This window comes from Pinus tabuliformis, chromosome 6 (genome assembly GCF_031772625.1).
Source record: "Pinus tabuliformis cultivar Carrire ecotype Pingquan chromosome 6, CPIR1, whole genome shotgun sequence".
Classification (NCBI taxonomy): domain Eukaryota; kingdom Viridiplantae; phylum Streptophyta; class Pinopsida; order Pinales; family Pinaceae; genus Pinus; species Pinus tabuliformis.
The window spans coordinates 1,351,629,962-1,351,645,349 of NC_142292.1; the positions used below are offsets into that span (position 1 = coordinate 1,351,629,962).

The window sequence follows — 15,388 nt, forward strand, 5'->3', positions numbered from 1 at the left end:
CATATTTTATAACAACTACATCTATATAATTCTTACTATTAAAAAATGTGTTATTTACCAATAAATATAAAAGTTCGATGTTCTCAATATAATTCCATACATAATCTTTATTTTATATTTAATTATGCAGGAAAATATACATGTGGATTTTTTAATCTTTCAAAAGAAAATCAGATATATTGAATCTCAATCTACATGTCTACAAAGGACATCAATAGTGAGGCATTAGAAGCACAAGAATATGTAACATTAAGGCTTCTATATGTAAATACATTATCACTCATAAAAATGGATTTCACCATTTCTAGAAATACTACCATTTATTTCCCTATTTTGGAAATCACATGTCCATCATGTGTCAAGTTTGGCAACCAACCAATCTTTGTTTTTGCCTGCTTGTACCAGCAATAACATTTTCATTTATGTGAGAAACGGCACAAAGACATGGAGACCATATGGCGACAAACACAGGCAGTGTAGTCCATCTTTCCTCAATGATCAACCAGAAGGAAATCAGTGGTGGGGAATTTTATATATACCTCTCCATTTTTGTTTAAATATGTTCTAGATAGTCCACCAATGCTAGTTCACTGTGAACAGCCTAGAAACTTCGATTGTCAAAGGTGCCAAACCTATTGCATTAACTAAACAGATGAGTGGAAGGAAAAGGGAAATGCCAAAAAAATTCAAGTCTCCACAATTGACAATTCAATTTTGATATGATAAAATAGTGCAACAGTATGAGGATTGCCAACGAGCGATGTAGTAACATATCAGAATAATTACCAATGAGAAGGAAAGCATAATTGAATTAGTCATTTGCCAAAATTGCTTTAGTCATTTACGAATGGGAAAGAAAGCAAAATTGACTTAGTTAAAAAAGCGTTAATGAGAACGTGGCATCTACCGTGAAATCTGAGGGATTGGCACTTAAAATCTACATATGTGCAAAATCAGATAACTCAAACCCAACTTCACGACTTATTCTTCTTGTTGTTGCTTCATTATTTATAGACCGTATAACTTCAAGCAGCAGCAGATACAGATCCAACATAAGTCGTAGTTGACACAATCTGCAAATCAGCAGGACCATCTTTTTTATCCTCATCCTCCTCTTCGGAATTCCATAAGAAATGAGCACAAGATGCAAGAACATAGCTGCAGAAATCAAGACACGGTTGGTCAACTTAAATTTGGCTTATGAGGTGCAGCCTCACCATGATCTAATATGATGCACGGAACCAACAAGAAAGTAGCAGTGGCAGCCATAAAATTAGGCGTAAACACAGAACTATAATAGAGGAGCGGAAGCGAAGTTGGACCCTTACCAGTCATCAGAGGAAGCCAAGCTCAGTGCTTCATCGAAGCTAGCTTGGGCCCTAGCTCTATCCTTATGTGTTTCCCATATGAAATTTGCATAGAGTGAAACAACTTCTGCATCTCCAGGACTTGCCAATATGGCCATTTTATAGTATTGCTCTGCTTTCTCCATATCATGTTGCACCTAACATACATACAGATCAATATAATCACAGCTGTAAATAAATCAAATCCAATATTTCAACCCATGTTTCTCAAAACCTACGGGAAAAATGATAACTTAATGCTAACTATGCCATGACTGGAATAATACAACATCATCTGAACCATAAGTCAAAATTGGTAACCTCATGCAGAAACTTGGCATAGTTGCTGAGAAGAAGTGGGTTGCCAGGATTTGTTTCCAATAAAGTTTGATAATACATATGTCTGCTGCTCTTCGAATTCTGATCATCGTCTGCTTCGCAGTCTCCTTCTCTTGTTCGAATGCCAGGGCCTCTAGTCATATAGTTACTCTCAGACACATGGGCAACTCTGCGACCGCTGGAAGTGCAGAACAATGGCAATCCATTTGGGCCATCCATAAGGTGTGGATGGCGATTGGAATTGGCATATCTTGAAATGTGATATACAGATGTCTCCAAATTCCAAATGGGTGGATCCAGTTCTGTTCGGACGCTTCCCTTGATGAACTCGGAATGGGAAAAAACAGAACCGATGAACAACGAGTTAGGATAACTTCTGAGCAGCAGCATTTTGGGTGCAGATAACAACCTTAAATTATTCCATGGAGAATTGATTCGTGGTAATTAACTTGATGGACAAATAAATTGGACTTGTGCTCAATACATATGCAATGCTGGTTCGACATCACCTTCCTTGAAAGTTGCATTTCCCCATGGGCTTTTACGGGGTCATTGCGGGCAAGTTATGATGATATGGCAAAGAAATGATGGAAGCAAAAGACGACACACGCGATTCCAAACCAGCCTTTCACAATCGATCAGTTTATGAGTGCTCCTTTATGTCACACCGATGGGATTGCAAAAACCAAAATTTAGAAACTCGCTTCCGATTTCACACAGCCCCGTACTGGCACGCCAATTTGGCAACCAATATATACGGATCTATCGCTCCATTAATGAGCGAAGCAGTATAGTTAATTTATTCTATTTAACCAAATACATTATCGAAAAGTCAGTATACTGACCCTATAAGTTATTTATTCTATTTAACCAATTACATTATCGAAAAAGTGACATATACTGACCCTCGAGCGATAGCCATCGAAAAAGTGACATATACTGCCCCTCGAGCGATAGCTATTGTACAGTTTCATTGGCACATTCTTTTATTTTATTTGTTCATCAATGTTAAGTTGTGACTCGGTTCCTCATACAGAGACCTGTAAATTGATCTCACTGTTAGTTGTACATGGAAGAACCAACTCTATAGTTTACTTCTCTACAAACAAAAAAATATAATTTGATATAAAGATTGCCTTGAAGTCAAAGTCTTCCATTACTTGTTCGCCCCCCTTTATTTATGACCTATTCAACCCACCAGCTTTGACGCTGCTTCGTTAGATCGAACTTCATGGATGTTTTTCTCAGCTTCTCCGAACTTCCTCGAGGATATTCTTATAGGATAATTGACTCTAGTGTCTCCTTAGGAGAATGGCCACATAGTAATCTTCTTAACGTCATAAAGTTCTTTCATTCTTCCAAGAATGGGAAGAATAGGTATATAGTTCTTCCATTCTTCGAGGAATGGGTATATAGGAATCTTCATTGAAGAATGGACATTTTCATTCATTAATCTACGAATGGGTATATAGTTCTTTCATTTTTGAAGAATGGGTATATATGAATTTTTATTGAAGAATGGACATTTTCATAAGAAATTTGATTATAGTAATTTATATTTAGATATATATGTGAGATATTATAATAAAATTTTGGGTTAAAATGAAAAATTTATATATTAATGTTTATGAAAATTTAAGTTAGTTTGTATTAGATTTTAAAAATTTAATGGGTAAAGATGATAAAGGAAATGGGAATATGTATATTCTAAATTAAATAAATAAATAATTATAAGCACTATTTTAATAAGATGGGGAATAAAAGAAGCTCAACAAAGGTGTGTTCTCTTAGATATGTTTCTTTAGAAAAACACTTCTAACATTTAAGGTGATCTGTGAGTTAGTATGGGTATTTCATTGGAATAGTTCGCCACAATAGATCTTAAAATATTTTGAATTTTTTATTGTGTTATGTTTTACGTAGATTCTAAATTCAACTTATTCGTGTAATGCAAGAAATATGACATAAACTAAAATCAAAATGAAAGAGACTAGCAAATAACACGCCATCCACACAATAAACATGAGATGTACCTTGGGAAAGCATGACATAGGAAAAACCTTGCTACAAGGTGAGGCTTATACTCTATTATTTTCTTAGTTATGTAATGAGAATACAAAGAAATGGGCATTCACTATGGAGTTGTCATGGGCATGATGACCAATATGGCTTTATAGGATCATCTTATTCATCTGTCATGCTTCATTATCCTACTCACAAATGTTTTTCTTCATTATGGAATAGCAATCAATACAAGAATAATGGAACATTTTTCTTTCTTAGTGGCCTAGTATTTAACATAACCTAATAAGCCATTTCGGGTTATGATTGGGGTTTTTTGCATGCCCCAACCCCTCATTAATGTTAAGTTTTAGGACCCTATAGAATCTTCTTGAGATTACACACCTGACTAGCTTCACATGTTTGAGTAATGGATGTAGAGATGACATCTACTCAGTACCATGGTGGTCAATATGATATAACAACTTGTGGGAGGAATAACATCCACATACAAAATCTAATTGAGGCAATCTTTGTGTCGTCATAAAGATCTCATAATGTAGAGCAATGTCCAGATATTCGGAGCTAAGCTCACAAAAATTTGAGAAAAAACATTCATTTAATAGCTCCAACATGCTTTGCAAGATTTTGGACGCTAAATCACCAAAGTGGGACCTACCCATAAAATGAGCCCTGCAAGACAATAGCTCCAATTTTTCTCTACCTAAAAAGTTCAAAGATAGAGGAAAAATTTAGTAATGATACATTTTTTAATAGATCTCCTTATCAAGAATTTTGATCACAAAATATTTTACTTAAGAGTTGTGAAGAAATTTCGTCTACCTTCTCCATGGAGTACGATTTGGCTTTTCTTAGAAGTTTTCCTTTCAACCAACCCTACCAATGATCATACTGACCCTATTTGTTTGTTCTAGACTACTTTCATAAAACTATATCTTTTGTTAACTCTATCTGTATTAAATTATTTTCATATGTAATTTCAAACCTTGTTGTGTTATGTTTTATTTATCTCATTTATGTATGTGATTGCATGCCTTTGTTTTTAATCACCTTTTTACCCTATTTACTTTGCTTGCACTATTCATGCAAGTGCCATGTTCATTATGGGTGTCAAGGGCTTTTCAACAAGAGAATAAGGTAAGTTGTACATCAATGCTACACCATTTTATATCCAAGTTGGAAGGGCTCCTACTATAATAGCAACTACAAGAAACATGAATTGGGAAGACATTTCGAAAGTGAAACAACTATAGTGTCATGTTGATTAGTGTTGTAGTGAGACATAAGATAACAACTACAATGCCATGGTTGGGGAAATGTCATTGAGATATTAAAAGTGTATACTGAGAAATAGAAAACAAGTTGTATAGACTAAAATTATGTGTAGTTGTTCGTAAAGGGCCTATGAGATTTGTTTTCTTTGAGTAGAGAACAAACCATTAGGCTTGTGCGATTGAAGCATAGATTTGAAATATATAATTTTGTAAGATGGAAAGTCCAACAAATGAATTTCTAGCCATATATGTTAATAAAAACCAACAAGAAAAGAAGAATATACCGAACAATTGAGATGGGTAGACTTGTAAATTTGAGAGGAGAATATTGCACATTACATGTATAGAGTTGGCTTGAAGATGATAACCACACATTAGGAGCACCAACAAAAGAATATCATGTGAAGAAGAGACCTTATATGAGGTAAAATGGTAAATATTTAGATTAGATACCTTGGAATAAATGCAAGGAACGATTTCAAAGGAAAACGTAAAAAAAAATTGGCTAAAGAATAGACCCTTATAAATGGAAATAATTTGAAGACTTTAAAGGGGAAATGAAGACACCTTAATGAGGAAAAGTTTATAATATCATTGGAAAAAATGTTATTAGAATGGATACAATTCTTGTATCACAAGGGAAAGAGAATAGAAAATTGAAGAAGGAAACTAATGCAAATAAATGGGAAATAATGTCAATGGAAAAGGAATAACAGATCACAGATGTTAGGGGAATGCTACAAGAAAATATGTAGATTGCAGAAACCTTCTAAAAAATAAGGAAAAGAAGGCCTCCAAGAAGTTGATACCAATACATCCACTTTCCACATATTCCATGATGGCCTAATTTGACTTAGATCAAATTCTCTTCATTTGGTTTCAATCTTGCTGTGGAGGATCTCTTGAATCCCCTCTAAGCATGACTTGGATCAGTTTCGAGTTTCATTCACCACAACTAGAACTTCCCATAAATCTCAAAGAAATCACAATTTTTACTGTGAACTATACGCAATCTCTAAAACTCCTTAGTTCCTAACCTTAATTCGCTTTAACACATATGAAGAACATTATTACCGAGCGCTTCATCAAAAGGTGTTAAGGCAAACTTCTTCTGAAATTTGGATATCCACTATACTCACAATCGATAATTGATACATATGACTTCTTAACTTGGATATGTTTCACAATATGGATAGCCTTTTAAGCCAGATTAACTTTCTAGGCTAGATAACTTTGGTGTGAATTCCAAAATATCGAATCTTATTCTTGGCTATAACTCTTTGTGGGGTACACAACAAATAATTTGAAATCTGGATATCAACTATGATTTGGAGTCCGATTTTTCTTATGACTTGTGGTGGGGTCTACCTTGGATACTTATTAGTCTGGATAAACTTTGATCTAGATGTCCTTGCATGGTTCCAACAATTGGTTTCAATTTGGATATCGACTTCAATTCATATACTTCTTCTCTATCTGACTTAACGTCGATCCATCTAAAGTCTTCATAGTTGTGCTCTTGTTCAAACTATATAGCCAAACTTCTACATACAAAGGATTTGGTTGTGAAATCAATAAGATTAGGGTGGAACCAAGTAAGGGTGGAACCTTGACTTAATGGGAATTTGTTGATAGGAAATTCCCCATCAAAATTCTTGATTAAATGATGAAGAATCATAGGTTTTATGTATTGGAAGCTTTTCTTGTGATATGAAAACGTTTTCCTTTCAAATACTTTGCATCTGAACCCAAAAATGGAACCTTGCATGGATCTTTGATTGGTTCAAAACACCACAACATTTATTTTGATATGAATTAATCACTCTACAACTTATTCAACTTCCTAAACTAGTTCTCTCATCACCATATGTTACTCTATTCTAACAAGAAGGAAAACAATCTTGATCTATCAACACAATAACAAATTACACAAGGAAATTTGTTCTTCAGATAGAAATTACAACACCTCATCCACTAAAGAATACAAGAACTTGAATGGTTCCTTCATCAACAAATACAAAGGGTGGATACGTTACAAATTAAGCATTATATTACGCTATCCCCCACCTTTTAGTCTCTCTAACCTCTTATCCTATTCACAACTCTCATTATTTGTTCACACACTCTATTTTCTCTTCTACTCTTTATGTTATATACCTAGGGGGGATAATATGGGGTACCAAGGGAGGTACCCAAGGTAATAATGTAATAATGGGATGGGCCATAGTAATAAATAAGGTGGTTAACCCATGTCATGTAAGGGACCACAAGTAGTTAATAATAATGTAATGGGCCCATGGTATTAGTTGATGGTATGAGGAAACCATGGTAATGATGCATGGTATTGTATGTATGAGGCCTATATAGAGGCTAGAGACTCCACATGGAGAGATATGAAGAGAAGAATTATTGTATGAATAGGCATATGGCTTGTGGAGTGTTCTCCTTCCTTAAGGAGTGAATGTATGGTGTTGCCCTACCTTAAGGGTCTTGAGATTAATAAAGAAGAAACATTTCTATCTACTCTATCTTGTTCTTTCTTGGGTTTATTTTAGTTATCATATATTTCTGGGTTAGATCTACAACAATTGGTATCAGAGCTACAACAAGTGGTATCAGAGCAATTTCTTGGGCAAATTGTGGAGATTTTTTTTTTTCATTTTTGCAGGGTTTCTGGGGCGGCGAATTTGCAGATCAGATCTGTACATTTTGGTGTCAGATATGCAGAATCTAATTGCATATTTGTATTCCTTGTGAAAAAATACCCAAATTCAAAAAAAAAATTAGTTGAATCGGAGTCCGGATGAAGAAGATATCGCTGATTTAAAAATCAGTAGGGTTGCAGACAATTTTTCGGGGCAGCGAATTTGTGGCACAGATCTAGACCTCTTGGCACCAGATCTGCAAAATCTAATTGTAGATATGGAATCTTTGAGAGAAAACACCTGATTTCAAAAAAAAAATCAGTCGAATCGGAGTCCGGATGAGGGAGATATCGCTGATTTAAAATCAGCTCTTTTTTCAAAAATATTGGGTGACGGTGGGAGAGTAGCTGCGCGGATCTGAAATTCCAGTGTCTGAATCAGGATTCCTATCACAGGGGCAGATGCAGAATGGTTGTTCCATTTCCAAAAATAGGTTATAATAGAGATTCTGAGCAATATTGACGAAACTGTGACAATTACAAATTTTCGCCAAGTGAGTGAATTTATCTCATGGAGAATTATTATTTTACAGGGAAAGATAATGGTCTTACTATTGAAGAATACATAAAACGAAAAAAGTCAGCAATGGAAAAATATTGGAGGGATTCAGTGTGATATGGTTTCAAAGATGAGGCTTACAAATGGTATTTCTCACTTGATATCAAAAAGTTGACCAAACTCTCAGATGCATAATTTGAAAATGTCCTTTTAAACAAATGGTCTCGGGCTAGAAAAAAGGAGAATGAGACACATAAGGGTTTAATTGCTATGGGTGTCTCCTTATTGCAGGTTCATGGATTGATTCAGAAGGAGAAAATCATTGTGTATATAAATCCGAGTTGCAAGAAAAATCTCATAAATATCAACTTGACAAAGAGATTGCAAGTCCCAGCAAAACAAATTGAAAATACACAGGTTGATGATAAGGATGTTCAAATCTATAAGGATTTGAAGCTTTCTATGGATAAGTATGTGTTTCATGGTGATTTTTATGCTTCAGAGATGGATAATATCGATGTTGTTTTGGGATATCCTTGGATGGAATCTGTGGGTACTATCAATATTAATGTGCAGAAGAAATTCCTGAAGCTATGGTATAAAAAGAAGAAAATTACATTACAGGATATTTCCATCCATAAACAGGTAGAGTCCATGGAGGTTGACGCACAAGATGTTACAGGGACTGACATATCAGATGATGAGCAGTTGATGGTCGACAATCAAACACAAACAGAGGCTGAAGCAGAAAAGGTTACAGGTGCTGATACATCTGAGGACGGTTCAGTGGTTGAAGTCATATTGAAAAAGAAGACACCACAACAGGCATCACAGCAAGGTGAAGTAAAGAAAAAGCCATCGTGAGTTAAAACTTCAACATATCATCACCCACATCACCCAGCAAGACAACAATCAAGATGGCAACCAATTAGCCACATGGACAACAAACCCCGCAGGATAGATCGAGAGGAACAAAGATCCACCTACTACACATCCACACAGAAGAGCTACCGCAGTCAACTTCCATCTCAAGCGAGCGAGGCACCAGCGAGATCGAGGGTTCACCTTTCCCTTGGATGGCTAGAGGCACGTGCATGGTACCAGTGGGCTACTCTTTTGAGTAGATCTTATTATTTGTGTTCTTCCCATGTTTCGGGGACAAAACATGCTTAGGGGGGTGGAATGTTATATACCTAGGGGGGATAATATGGGGTACCAAGGGAGGTACCCAAGGTAATAATGTAATAATGGGATGGGCCATAGTAATAAATAAGGTGGTTAACTGTTGTAGCTCTGATACCAATTGTTGTAGATCTAACCCAAAATATTATAGATTTGATAAGAAAATATAAGATAATGCAAATAAACCCAGAAATAATATGAAATGATTCTTTATTGATCAAACCCTTAAGGTAGGGCAACACCATACATTCACTCCTTAAGGAAGGAGAACACTCCACAAGCCATATGCCTGTTCATACAATAATTCTTCTCTTCATATCTCTCCATGTGGAGTCTCTAGCCTCTATATAGGCCTCATACATACAATACCATGCATCATTACCATGGTTTCCTCATACCATCAACTAATACCATGGGCCCATTACATTATTATTAACTACTTGTGGTCCCTTACATGACATGGGTTAACCACCTTATTTATTACTATGGCCCATCCCATTATTACATTATTACCTTGGGTACCTCCCTTGGTACCCCATATTATCCCCCTAGGTATATAACACTTTACATAATCTATCCATATACAAAATGATGGTTTGTTGAGATCCACTAAAGATGGATCAAATCACCCATTCGTAGGAAATATCAAATCTGAACATAAAATTTATAGCTCCATCAACAACCCACATGAATTAGATAATTACATGTCAATGAGGAAATAATCCCTAATTTTTCAAGTCAATCCTTATTATGATTATAAAATTAGTTTTCTATCTCTATAACTAGAATTAAATTGAGGGAACCCACTCCCTTTAGTAAATATGGTAATACCTTCTAGGCCTTGTTGATAAATTCCACTATATGAAACTCCTTAGGTAAAACAATTCATGGATTCCCATTATTCTATTGTACTTTACCTAGCTATATCTTCCATCCAGTTCTATGATAATTTTCAATTTCAAGTGCATCTACCATACTTTCTCCTCCTAGATTCCAAACTCTGCTTTGTTATTGTCCACTTTCTTTAGTTCCATAACATTTCTTGCAAATTGTATTCTAATGGTGATCTTCCTCTTGAAAATATTTCTCATTAACTCCATTCTCTTCACTTTTTCGTGCTATTGTTTTCCTAAAATTTTCAGGTTTCCATATTTTATTTCGTAATGCTCCACTTGCTCTATTGATGTAAATTCATGCAGGAAATTATCATTTGTTACTAACTATTCTCTTCACGTTATTGTACCTCTTCTTAACCCATTTCTTCATTAACATCTATAATTAATAGATTTTTATGTCCACCTGACCAATTTGTTGATACATGCTATTAATATTGCTTATCTGTAGTTGTCCTTGAAAATTTTAAAATTGTATGGTTTTAATTACCATTTTAGTGTTCCCATACCTTCTTAAATTCCATTCTTAATCGCCACACATATTTTCAAATATGCTTAAGGTACTTTACTTTATTTTCCATGACAACTCTAAAAAATATTTACTATCATTTGGACATAAAATGAATTCCCTAGAATAAATACTATGTTTATTAGACTCTTGAAAACATTGTCCACCAAAAAAATTAATGCTTCTTTATATTCATCGTTTTAAAATAATGTGTAATTTCCTATCCCATTCTATGTATTAGTCTCTCTTTAAACTTCTTATTCGTCTTTTGCAACTTTCTCGTTAAATTTAATGCCTTCCTCCTTATTATCATATAGGACAATCTTTTCCTCTGCACCTTATTTACTTTGACTCCATCGAAATTTTCCTTTATTTTCCAATGAGACATATGGCTTCCCCATTATCTCATTCATTGAATTCACTTGCTACTTATTGAAGCCAAATGAATGTCTCGCTTTTATTTTCCTTCCTTTTCCTACCCACATAAATAAAATTAATTTCAATAATTTCAAATTCATTAGATGAGTCACACATCTCTCCCTTTTTATGATTCCTATCTACAATCTCTGTGCAATCATCTTCAATCATTCGATTGACTATGCATTTCTATAACATCTTTAATTCATTATCAAGATATGCATTTCTTTCTTTTAATATAAGGTTGTCATGCCACATTCTAGAATCTTCTTAATTTTGTCATCCTTCTCGTGCTTTGAATGAAATAAAAATTCATTCTCAAGAGAATTTTTTGTGTCTTCTTTCCTTATCTCAACTCTCTTCATACTTGTATATACACAATTAGCTTGAAAAGAGTCTACCTATTTAGATACTTTAAACATCTCTTTTTTTCAAAGTACTCATGCATATTGTTCAAAATAGGATATAATTTCCTCTTTATACTCAGGTTCCTTCAGTAACTTGTCCAACAACTTGATATAATAATAAAAATATATTAGTGTCACATTTAAATTTTGTTCTTTATCTTATTTTTCCTCCTTATGGTTTCCTTAACAAGTGTTGGCTTGATGGGGCCTCACCCAAGTTCAGAGTTATTTGTGCCAACCAACAAAACCCTAAACTATTGGCCCTTCCGGCAACAACCTATGTAGCGTAGCCTATAGTCTCAACCGAAGCAGTATTCGGGGATGACAAAACCAAGTTTCTACATCCAAAGCCATGTGTGATAGGTTCGTGTGACTCCTAGGGCTTATTTTCTATTATCATGAACCCTAACCTTTCCGAGGCAAATAATTACAATAATGATCTTAAACAATATCTATATCTTCACGAAGGTCATGCAATATTCATAACATGTATAAATTATATTGATCTATCACTTTCATGCAACAGATAATAATTTGTTCATATTAATTGTGATACATAGCGAAAGTACAAAAACTTGCAAAAGTAATAAATAATACATAGATGCACAAGCATTGGATCAAAAAAATCTTTATTAGATGTAAACATTCATATACAAACTCATTTTCCCTACGCACTAAGCTACAGGGTCCCGCGCACCCAAACTACGAACTTACCAAGGTCTCTGCGCACTAAGCTACAGGAGCCTTCCCCTTTGCCTAAGTACAGGAAACTAACCTTTCCTACCTTAGCTTACTTTTCCTTACAAATATTTCTATTAATGAGTTACTTTCTAGACTCGCTATGACTCTTCTATTTATAGCCCTTGCATTTACAATACCATGGTCCACGGACCATGGGTGGGTCTTAAAACCTTCCTATCACTTACCCACCAAAGGGACTAAATCCCCTTTAACTCTTACTATCTTCATGCTCCGCTTCCACAAATCATAGAGACTTTACATATTTACAAAAGGAACTTAAAAAATTTAACAAAATTTACCCTAGGGACCTTATCCCAATAGGCCTCCAACACAATTTGGTGACTCGTCCTCGAGTCACTGAGCCGACGCTTCAATCTTGGCCTGGAGTTCGCGGAACTCCATCTTCAGAACTTGCAGATCAGTTGTTCTTTGCATTGTTGCCTGCCACACTTCCTCAACTAGCTTCTCTGTAGTGGGGCCTTCCACTGCAAGGCCCATTATCCCTTGTGTCTATTGGATGCCCTTTAGCTTACTTTGTACTGAAAAAGTGAGCTGAATGGCTTCCTCTTTCCACAGTTGTGTTCTAGCCCTAAGAATGGCCTCTTTCCAGCGCAAATCTTCAATTTTTGTTTGTAGCTACTTTCCTTCCTGTAACCGAATGAACCTCTGTACTAGCACCAAAGTCTGCGTAGTCGACCTTATCTCATCAAACTATTTTTCCTTTTCCCTAATGTCAATATCAATCTTCTGTAGAGTGGGGTCCTCCTGTAGAGATGTCCAAAGCTCCATGGCCTACTCAAATAATTTTGTGCAGTCCTTGATTGTTACATCTAACGTGGCCATGCCTTGCTTGATGGTTGCCCTGTGCTACTCCCGAACCTCTGGTGGAGTTGTCAACTCCAATTTCAGATGCAGCTCCGAAATTTGTAACTGGAACTCAATTCAGACTCAGTCAATTTCATCTTTTGACTCTGTGACCACTACAACAAGATTCTGTATCTTTTTTGTTGATTCTACATCTACTGCAATGTTGAGCTAAGATAGCTCATTACACGCCTGTGTAATCGCTGCTTCCAAATGCTAGCTGTGCATGGAAAATTCTTCGTTCTCTTTCAATGCCTATGTTGTTCCTTCAAATATCTGCTAGTTATTGGTCTTAAATTTAATAATGACTAGCAACACACACTACTCCCTAACCCTTAGTTCATCCGAGATGCCTTGGTGGAATTCATGTAGAGTCTGGATAGGGAGAGTTGCAAGATTTGTTGTGGGGAAAAGTATCCGACTCGGATGACCCTATCCCTACTCTAAGGGTGACAGTCCTTAGCAACAACTGAAAGTAAAGCTTTGATATTTTCCTTTATGAAAGTACAGAGAAGGAAGAAAAGATTGACCAACCGGTGTCTTTCGCTTTTGTCGATCCTGTCCTCTCTCTTTGTCTCTTGTTCCCAGCTCCTTGCTCCCTTTGCTGGTCCAGCTACACACAGATCCTGCACAAACAAGAGAAGGAAAACTACAAGAAACATGTACTCATAACTGATGCATGGATTAGAGTGAATCAGATATACAAGTAAATACAATACATCAATGCAATACAAGTATATAGGAGAACATTCAAAGCTTTATTGATAGAAGTAAAAGGTTCTGAGAAGGTTACAACCATCAATGGCTCCAATCCAGCAGCACCTCCCCAGCAGCAAGAAATCTCCTCTTCACCTCTATAAAAGCAATCACCCAATAGCTCTAACTGTAAACCAACAGCACTTGCTTTGCACAAAATTCCAGCCTCTTTAGACCTCATGAGAGAGCTCTATATATAGGAGATTTGGAGAAAGGATGAGTCAGCTTGAGGCTGGCATAAAGCTGACTAGTGTCCTCTCCCACTTTAGTTAATCTTCAGTTCTTGAGTCCACTTGGAGAATCTTGCTTCCACTTGGAGATCAAGACCTTCTTACTCATCATAGGGCGAATCCTTTGAACCAAGTGTCAGTTTGGAAGCTTCCTGGGCAGTTGACACCTTGCAGAATGACTGTGCCACTTGGCCAATCTCGCCCAGCGCAGGTAGCCTTCATTGGAGTTGACTTTTAGCGGAGGTACAAGGAGGAGCAGTTGACATTCAGCGCAGTTGCTCAGTGGAGCAGCTGACATGATCCAAAAATAGCCTGTTTTTGAGTGTTTTCAGGTGGAGAACTGATAGGAAGTGCTGTGGTTTGCTGACCTTGTTCTTCTAGGGGTAAGAACAACATGTTTAGGGACTGAGGATCCCTGTAATTATCGACATTTCATGCTCCATGCTGCGAGGCACAAAAATGTCTATAACAGTTGCCCCCTAAAGTATGAGGCCGTTTATCAGGTGAAACGCTTTATCCAGAGGGTCCGAAGTTCATTCAAGTGCTGAGAGGTGCCCTGTAATACAATACAATACAATACATTATTTTTCATTATGTTTTCATGATCTAGCTGAGGCGGGCATTCCCATGCTCAGCTTTATAAATACATTTTGGTACATAGAACAGACAATCGTCTGATGGTAGACTGATAATTTTCTGCTGAAATTATCATCCTTTCAGTAGGATGATCATCTGCTGCAATGATGTACATGGCAAATGCTTTTATATTTCCTGAATATGTATCGCAGCCCGGATGGATGAAACTAGATCCGGGGTCTTCAAACTCGTTCGATCTTCACTCTAAGTACAAGTCGATCCATGTGAGAATTTCGCTGAGGTCGAACATGGAAAGACATCGCTTGATTACCGGTCAATGATGAAAACCGTTAACAAGTGCGAGAGGAATCACCGATAATGATAATGACCCTCAAGGTACTGCAGTACAATTCACGTGGCGTGAATAAAGGACTTGGCGTCGAACGCCACGCAAAATCTTCTGGTTGAAGGTCATTGATGTATACCTGTCGCCGGAAGTGAGAAACTTGCCATTGAGGCATGCAAGCTTCAAAGTACTGATGAGGTTGTTCCTAGATCAACTTCTTGGATAATGAGCTGAAGTCGACAAGAAGCGATCCGTCAAAGGAGGGCCTTAATGAATCCCACATC

At 36.3% G+C, this 15,388-nt stretch overlaps 1 long non-coding RNA gene across 1 annotated transcript; it reads right to left on the bottom strand.

Annotated features, from left to right (window-relative positions):
* Window positions 1-805: 805 nt before the first annotated feature.
* Window positions 806-1,480, bottom strand: LOC149263640 (uncharacterized). Its single transcript, XR_016249702.1, has 2 exons — window positions 1,329-1,480; window positions 806-1,158 (listed from the first exon to the last, which is right to left on the bottom strand). It is a non-coding gene; the product is annotated as an uncharacterized LOC149263640 (long non-coding RNA).
* Window positions 1,481-15,388: the final 13,908 nt, after the last annotated feature.